Raw genomic sequence first — 9,076 nt, 5'->3', positions numbered from 1 at the left:
AGAGTCAGTCACTGATCTTTCCAGTGTAATCCACAATGCTCTGTGGTGAAATTTAAAATAACAAAATGAAGTTTTAGTTTGACATCACAGAATAAGCTAAGGGAGTCACAGAGAAGCTATTAGAAGAGTCCACAGGTACAGTAAGTATTGAGACCATCTCATTTGAAGGGTCACACAGCAAATCCTATTCACACCTTAAACCCATTGTTTCACTGGTAGTTTTATAGCAGATGCAGAAAGATAGGTGCTCAGGTCCCAGATAGTAAAATACACCGTACAGACACTTTATACTTCCTCATTTACAGATTATACTAAGTTTTTGCCTTTGCTTTGTGTTTAACACTACAGTACTCTCAAATTTGTCTGGGAACCCAAATAATTTAGCCATTATGACTCAATACAAAGAAATCACCTTGCACATTAGATCTTCTTACAAAAAAGTTGATACTAAATTAAAGGGGATAACCTGTATGTACGATTAATTGCCATGGGCATTTATGTATGTGTAGTAACATATTAGTGAGTGCAGCTAAATAAGGTAGAGAATTCTCATTTCAAAGTTGCAGTCTTGTTTTTCAAGTAATAAACAGAAACAGACTATAAAAATCACATAATTTAGAGTAAACATTTGTAGGTAAACATTCACACTGATGGGAAAACACACTGTGGTCCAAAGCATGGTAATTTGGGGATAGAGGAAAAAACAGCCTAAATGAGGCTTGTGATGTCACCATTGAGTAAATGCATGAAGTGGCATTCACATTTACTGGGATGTTACTTGTTTATATCAACTGTGAAGTGGCTTCAGCGAATGCTCCTGTTTGGCTTTGCCTGTTGTATTCCAGAAGTTATGATTACAAAATCAAGTAACTGCTCTGTTCAGATATTGCATCTCTTCATTCTTCTACCTACAGAGAAGACAGCAGGAGCATCTACACTGTCTTATCCCTCATGCAATCTTATCCACAGCCTGGTGACCATACAGCATGGTACATTCTATTCCTGTATGCTTGTTTCTGAGGGGAGGGAAAAACAAACAAACAAACAAAAAAAAAACCACAGAAGTCAGCATACATCAGGTAAAGAATGATCAGTGACAGGAATGCACATGGACAGAATTTAAGCCAAGTTGCTGGAGAGGAACTTGTGCCATTGAGGCTATTGTTGAACATAGAGCAGTTAACAGCTATGCAAAACATGGGGACAGACCCTCTTCTTGCCAATCAGCATGGATTTTAGATGTGTCAGCAGCATCCAAAAATTTAGGCCCTAACTTCTGGGGAAAGTAAGCAAGTCCTCCTATGTAAAAGCTAAGTGGAAAAGTGTGGGAAAAGAATTTGCAGGGAGCTTTGCACTGTTTCACACGTCCCTGAATTAGAGATAATGAGGAAAACGGTGGTAGAACCAAAAACTTGAGCAAGGTCGAGATAAAGTAAATTGGCTACAGTGTTAAAGATGAGCTTTGGGCAGTGGCCAATTGCTGGCTGGCTTGAGGTGCATCTGAGGGTCTCAAACCAATTGTAAGACAGATTCAGGCGCGTGGACAGTGTGGGGGGCTACAGGGAAAGTATATGTAGTAGTGAAAAAGGGCAATAAACGTCTCCTGTTCAAGAGCCATCAGGAGTCTGTCTTGCATCCCTTCAGAAAAGGGAAATAGTAGTTCATTCAAGAACCGGATGTAAATCTGTGTGTTTGTTTTGGTTTTGTTTTTTTGGTGGCACCAAGAGAAGATTGCAAAAGGACATAGAGGAACTCAATTGAATTAAGGAATTTGGGTAGGGCGGTTTGTTATACTATCATTTAATTTTCCGTATACGCAACTGGAGTACGTGAATGGTACTTCCAAGTAGGTGGTTGCAAGATAGACTAAAACCAAAACACCTTTATTTTCTTGGAAGAAGCCCAAGAACTTATCACACATATCAGTTATATGTTGATCTTTGAGGTAGTTTTTTTGGTTCTATTTCCTTCACTCTACTGCTACAGGACTTTTGAAATTTGAAACACTCAAGGATACTTAAACTAGAACCACATGCAAAACAGTTAGGAACTAGAGATACTGGACAGCCATCAATAAAAATCATTTTTTTCTGGTCTTAATCAACTTTATAATAAAATGCTATGCTGCGTTACATATAGTACACTACCAATAAGCTTACATAATTAAGAGGATATCTGTGTTGCTTAAATTGGTGTTAGAGCACTTGCTCTGCTTACTTTTATCCAGGACACTGAGACATCTCATTGAGAGCTGATGGTGGCTTTTCAGACATACATTCTGCAAGTTCATATTTTAGGGAAGTTTCATAATCTTATTATTTCTGTAGCACAAATATTATTAAATCATAAAAAATAGGAGACCCGAGGGACTTAATGTATTCCTTTGTGCTTAAAAAAAGAAAGTCTACAACCCACAGACTCTCAGTACTTACAGGTCTCTCAAAAGATATTTCTAAGCTTTAATTTTCTGAGACGTTTTCCATCCCAATTTATGTCAAAATTGGAACCTAACTACATATGAAAGGGCTATCGAAAACTTGTAAACATTTCAAAACTAAATAACTCTAAGGGAACAACTTAGTGAATACCCATGTAGTTCTAAATAGAAACTACAGGACAAGAAAATCTTCCAAAGCTAATGTACGTGCTGTATCTTCTAATTAACAACTTACATGTTGCTTTTCCTGTATCTGCACCTACTCCTGTCAATATAGTTCCTAGAAATTTTCTTCATATATCCTAAACTCCAACATATCCCTATTTTCTTTCTAGAAAAATGTATCTCCATACTTATAAGAAAGCTGGTACCTAATGAGTCTCATCTGCATCACTGAGTCAGCAGTAAGTATTTTGCTCCTCTCTCCACTGCCGTTACTTGCCAAAAGAAAAAGGGATTCTGACATACCAGGTCTCTCTTATATGTCAGTAATTTTTTCACCAAGGTTTAAATACCTTCCCCACACATTTTCCTGTCTTCTTCACTTAAGAATATTCAATTAATGTTTGAAAGAATAAGTTCTATTTTGTGAAGGCATGTACATGCCCCTTTTCATCCTGAAAAAGCTTGAGAACATTTTACAAAGTCTTTGGGATTAATGTTGCACTGATACTGTAAAATACATATATTTACTACTTATTACTAATACTTGCTTTTGTAGGCCTGTTTAATTGAAATGCCACCCTACTGCCTGTACCCATGTTGTTACAATTCATATCTGCACTGGTCATGTATTTGTCCATGAGACGTAATTTAAATATAGAGGATTCTGGGATTATATGTCTTCTCCCTTTAGGGAAGGTGGTCTCAGCATGGATAATTACATACCTGTTTGCAATGGTTTAAAGTTACCCAATCCATAGTGGTCTTGGCAGTAATGAGGTTTACAAATTAATGAAATGATATTTCATGTTCTTTAATTATGGAAGGATTTATGGAAAAAAATATAGTCTGTACATTTGTAAGACAAAATTGGTGCTGTAGATATCCAAATGAAGAAAGTTAAGTTCATTAACAGGAGAAAGTACCTCTCTACTGGTACTTGAATAATGAATTGTATTTACAATTTCATAAATTGGAAGGCCTGCCAGATCATATGCTACCAAGGCATGTTGATTGCACTGAGTGGAATTGTCTCATCTTCCCTATGTCACCCAGAGCTGTCTTCTGTTGCTCTGGTTGATCAAAGCTGTTATGATTTCCTCTAGTGAGAAAGAGACCATTCAACTACCCAGTGAACATGTTCCAAATAGCCATTGATGTGCTTTGGTTGCTTGAAAACATGGAGGCATTGCTTAGAAATTCATATACATTACTGGCTGTTGTGAGAGATAGGTAAGGGCTGGGGCCAGGATGAGCTATAATTCATCACTTCTTGGGAATAGGGAGGGAACTCCCACGTTTTGTCATTCCCCTGTCAGGAAGGGTGTGAGTCCCTCCCTAACAACATCCTCAAGCCCTCCTGTGAAGTCGCGCATAAGTCTATAGGCATAAGTGCAGCTCCAGCCCTTGCAGTGGTGGGCTTGTCCAATGCAGGAGTGGAAACCAGCCACAGGGTGGAGAATCTGAGAGAATACAGCAGCAGAAACAAATCTGTCTTTCTTTTGTTATGCTCTATGTTGCATGCAATCATCTTCTTTTCAGCTGTGCTCAGAAAGGGTATGCAGGTTTGCAGGTGGGAGGACAGCATCACTGGATGTGCTGTGCTTCTCTCAGAAGATGGTACCTCAATGGCATGGGTGGGAAAACAGCCTTCCCCATACCCACATGGCACTTCTCTACCTTCAGGTGCTGCTTCTGGGAGGTCTGAAGGAGCATGGTCACAACATGGCCAAGTTAGCATAAGATGTATGTAACATACTTCTCTTTCAGGAGAGGCTGCTGTTCTTTGAAGAGACATTAACCTTTGGGCACGAGACACTAGAGTTCTCATGCTTGTAGCTGATGTAGGCCTAACAGGAGGACAGCTTCATAATTAGTGGTTCCTCTGACTAACTTGTGCTGGAATTTTGAAGTCTAATCAACACGGGAAATAAAAGGTTTTATTTCTTCTCAGTTTTTCAGATTTTAAATGTGCATCTACATATGTTTGCTCACATCTCAATAGTTTAACACAGCTCATGTCCCACAGAAATGGGAAAATGTGTCTCACATTTCTTTACCATCATCATGACTTTTTATTTTTCCTCACAGATACATATTTTTCTCCATGTGGCTTGTTAAACTCAAAAGAGGATTCTGTCTCTTTTAAGTGAATATGTAGAATCCTACAACAACTTTTTTCCAAGGAGAAAAAAAAAAAAGTTATTTCCTCTGTTATCAGGTTCTTTTCCTCCTCCAACAAGAGTATAGGACAAGAATTCAGATACATAGCATATATTAACACAAATTTCTATGGTGAAAATCAAATACATTAATAGAAGATTTCAAATAAGTATGACTTCCTGCACTAAAATGGGGAGTTTTACATGACATTAACGTATAACAATAACGTGGTCTGTGTATTATCTTGAAATAAGATTATCTGCAATGTCTAATTCTCTAGCATATAGAACTTTTCCTCCTCCACTTCTTTTGATCCAGAATCTGGAGTTTAAAGCATGGAAATTGAAAAAACAAGCTTTTAAGATATCTCCTGACACATGGCTGAAATAAAGAATGCTAGAATTTTGCTAAGTGGTAAGAATTTCACAGGTGTTTTGGTGGCGACATTTTATTTACCAGTTCTCTCTGCAACTACAAGTTACAGAGCCTTATGTAGTAAGATCTTATGATATTAAGACCAAATAGTTGAAAATGTCTTATGATTATATAGTCTGTACTTGAGACAATGAGGGCCTGTTTTGTTTTTATTTTTTTGTTTTGTTGTTTTTTTCCCCCAAATACTTAGTATTATTAAAAGATTGAGAAATACTGAATAATTGTAGTAAATGGATACACTAAACAGGCATGAGATAACCTTCGAGCTATTTATCGTAAACAGCCTGAGCAGTATCACACTGTTTTTAGGGCAGGGTTAGAATCCAGCTCTCCAGGCTGACCAGACACTGATACTACCATAATGAGGCCAGTTGAATGTGAATTATATTCCATTATACTTCACCATTCAGTCATCTGGTATTATCTTCTGTTCAGAGACATGGAATTCTGGTATGATCTAAACAATGCTTTATGCAATAGCAGCTATGGAGTACAGCTGGCAATTTTTCATGTTGCCCTCGATGTCTTTAAGAAGGTAATTGGTAGTGTAGGAGTTTGGTTCTGGCACAGCCATACAGTTCTGGTATCTATGATGCTTTGATTGATCTGACAACATTCCCCCTCAGCAGTTTGCCTTCCAGGTCAATCTCTGAGATATCTGGGACAGGGCCCATCTCTTACATTGAGCACATAGAGCACCAGTGCTCTTCCTCCTCTGTACTCGTGTGCAAGAACAATGACAGTAACAGCAATATTAGAAAATAAAGTTTGGCCTTTATGGACAGGTGAAGTAGTTGTATTATAACACTGTTATTCTCTTTTTCAGAAATCCAAGCCATCTGATTTTCAGGCCTGTATTTCATTATGTCTTGTCTTAAAAAGGTGCATCAGAAGACCTAACCATGAAGACCCTTCCTTCTCCACACACACAGATATCTACAGAGAGAGAGAGAGAGAGAGAGAGAGAGAGAGAGATACCTCAATGACACATCAGTTCCTTTTCAGAGTAGAGTTTTGAAAACTCTAGTCCTCTATCAATGCAAGGAGATCTGCTCTATTTTTCCATTCTATGCCAATATCTGGCTCTCCCTATTTTATTTTCTAGCAAACAGGATCTGAGCGTGTTTCATCAGCTCACTCAAGCTACATATATTTTTCCTTCCCCATATTTCTATGTCATTGCTACATTGCACAAACTTGACTGTCCAGATTGTCTGGCTACTTCAGCATTTTTTTTTTCAGATGTCATTTACAGCAACATGCAAATCGTATTCTTTGCTCTGGTATGTGGCAAAAGCTGGTATGGTTCTCAGCATTGTCTGCAGCTGTAGACCATCACATGATGCTAGCACGGGCAGATAAATAGCACAAGCACACCATGTTGGGGAGTATTGCTCTCCAGCTGCTTTCTACTATTCTTTTATGTCAGAAATGATGAGAAAAGAATTAGAGTCCCAGGAGTCTGGCATCTGTGATGGATGTATATACTGTCTATTTTAGGCTTAGACTTAGACTTACAGGGCTCTCAGTCACCCCTGTGGATGTCCATTGGCTCCATAGGAAACTTAATTATCTTAGGTTTGATTCACACACACTGGTGCTTAAATATCTGAATATACTAAAGCAGGTGGAGTGAATATCGACTTTGGATGTAACAGGCCACGCCAGAAGACAGGAAATATCCCCAAAATTGTTTGCTGGATTTTCTGACATTGTGATGAAATATCAGAGTTTGACTTCGTTTTCCCAATTTAATCTTTCTCAGTCAAGACATGTTCATGCCCTGTTCTTAGAAACTTTTAGGTTAACTGTACAGATCCAGAAGCCTTTGAACTTTGAAAAATTTTTACCTCACTCATTTGTGTTCCTACAGCCTAATTGCTGGGGCCTGCAGATAAACAGAATGCATAATAGTGCTGACTTTAATCTGTGTACAAGGATAGGCAGAAGAATTTTCTGCCAACATCCTCCATTAATTCCTGTCATTCAGTATGAAAAGAATTAGGTTCCTTACCTTTCTCATCTTACCTCTTTTAACAGGAAACAACTCCATCTGATGAAAAATGATATTTCATGCTGGCAGATTTTTTTTTGCTGCCACTGGTTCATCTTTAGTTTCACTATCTGCCTACATCTTCATGCCTTGTACATGTCCTACTCAAAAAAATAACAGGCAGGGCGAGCTGACTAGCTTCTTTCACTGGTCCATGCACACAGCCCTTAATCTTGCTGTTCCTCCAGAAGTCAGGAACACTTGTGGCTCTAACCAACAGTTTCTCTTTACCTTAGAACAAATTTAAAGTTTATCTCTTTACCAGCAGCATATCTAATTAATGCTGGAGGTACTAATGTGAGTAATCGGGCTAAAGAGGATTGAAAAAATGCTTTAAAAGTGTCTGAATAGTCCAGTGGCTCAGTGGAGAATTTTTATTACAGCATTTTTTTTTGTCAGATGTCTTATCTGCAACTTCAAGACATGGCACTTCACTAGATTCTCAAAGATGTTCAGAAAATATTTCAGTGGTAGGTAATGTATCTGTCTTTTTTCCAGAGGGAAAAAAAAAGCCACACTATAACTAAATGACTGAAAAAATCCATGATTTTCTGTTCATATTAGAATTACAAGGATTTCTAGCCTCTTTATTTCAGAGAGAAGATAAAAAGATGCCACCTGCACCTAATGCTTACCTCTGGAGATGAGCCCCTCCACCACTTTTCTCCCTACCCATACCACACATTAAGTCTTAGTTTATTGAGAAAAATACACCAAGCAGAACCGCAGCCTGGGAGGTACCATGAAAAGAGTCACCGCAGTCCTCGTTCAAGGAGCTTTCTGTTCCTCACATTGTGTGATCCAGCATTCAGAGCAGTAGTCCATCCTTTGACACATGAAGTTGCTAATTAATCTTGACTTCAGTTTCAAAGAGAAGAGGGCCATGGTTTGTGCAGAAACCTTTCATCCATCTTCATTAGTCTGAATGTTTAAGTTTCCAATTTTATCCTGGCCCTTGGCTAAGAATGTTGTTCTAAACTGATAACCTTAATGGGACATCAAAATGAGTATCTTCTGCTTGTGCATCACTTAGAAAATAACATGCCAATTTTCTCCTCTCTGAAAGCTGAGTTAAAGCCAAAGTCATAGATAACCCCCCATCAGTTTCAGTGGCCACTGAATGCTCCAGTGATAAGGAGGTTTTTAATGTACTATGAGCACCTTAGAAAGGACTCTAAAGCTTCCCACAGTGGGGAATAAACCTCACGGTTGTTCTATGATTTCATGGGACACAGCAGTGAACAGGAATAGCATTTAATAATGTTAAGAAATCCAGCTGGCCAGGGTTTACATAGCATTCAGCAGTTATTGCTATCAAGAAATGCAATGCCTAAGGGAAATGCAGTCAGAATAAAAGAATCCTCTTGTTAAATTATCTCATTATTTAGTTGTATTTGACATAAAAATGCATAGTTGTTATTTTTTATGTTTGGTTAGAATATAGCACTCCATCTTTCTAGAGATATTTACTTTAGCATTTCTTACTTCTTTTTTCCTTTCATTTTCTGTTGTTTTCAGTTTTATCTTTCTTCTAGGTTTTCCCAGCCAAGGTGATCAAGAGAGCACAACTTTTACTATTGTTGAACTGTTAACTTCCCTTCCCCAAAAGATACCATTAATATTTTGTGTTCTGAGTTCTCTGAGTTTGAAAGGTCTCCTCCAAATTGTCCACTGAGTATGTGAAAGGCAGCAGGTATACATGAAAGAGAAAAGACATTTGGTATTCTTTGAGATTAAGACGCCCTTTATCCCACAGGTTGTTTTGTGTGATGTATTATTTTTTTTTCAGTTGTTAGAGAACCAAAGTCAGGATGAAAAAGAAATGT

This window comes from Cygnus olor, chromosome 14, assembly GCF_009769625.2.
Source record: "Cygnus olor isolate bCygOlo1 chromosome 14, bCygOlo1.pri.v2, whole genome shotgun sequence".
NCBI classification, from domain to species: domain Eukaryota; kingdom Metazoa; phylum Chordata; class Aves; order Anseriformes; family Anatidae; genus Cygnus; species Cygnus olor.
This window is presented reverse-complemented; position numbering follows the sequence as displayed.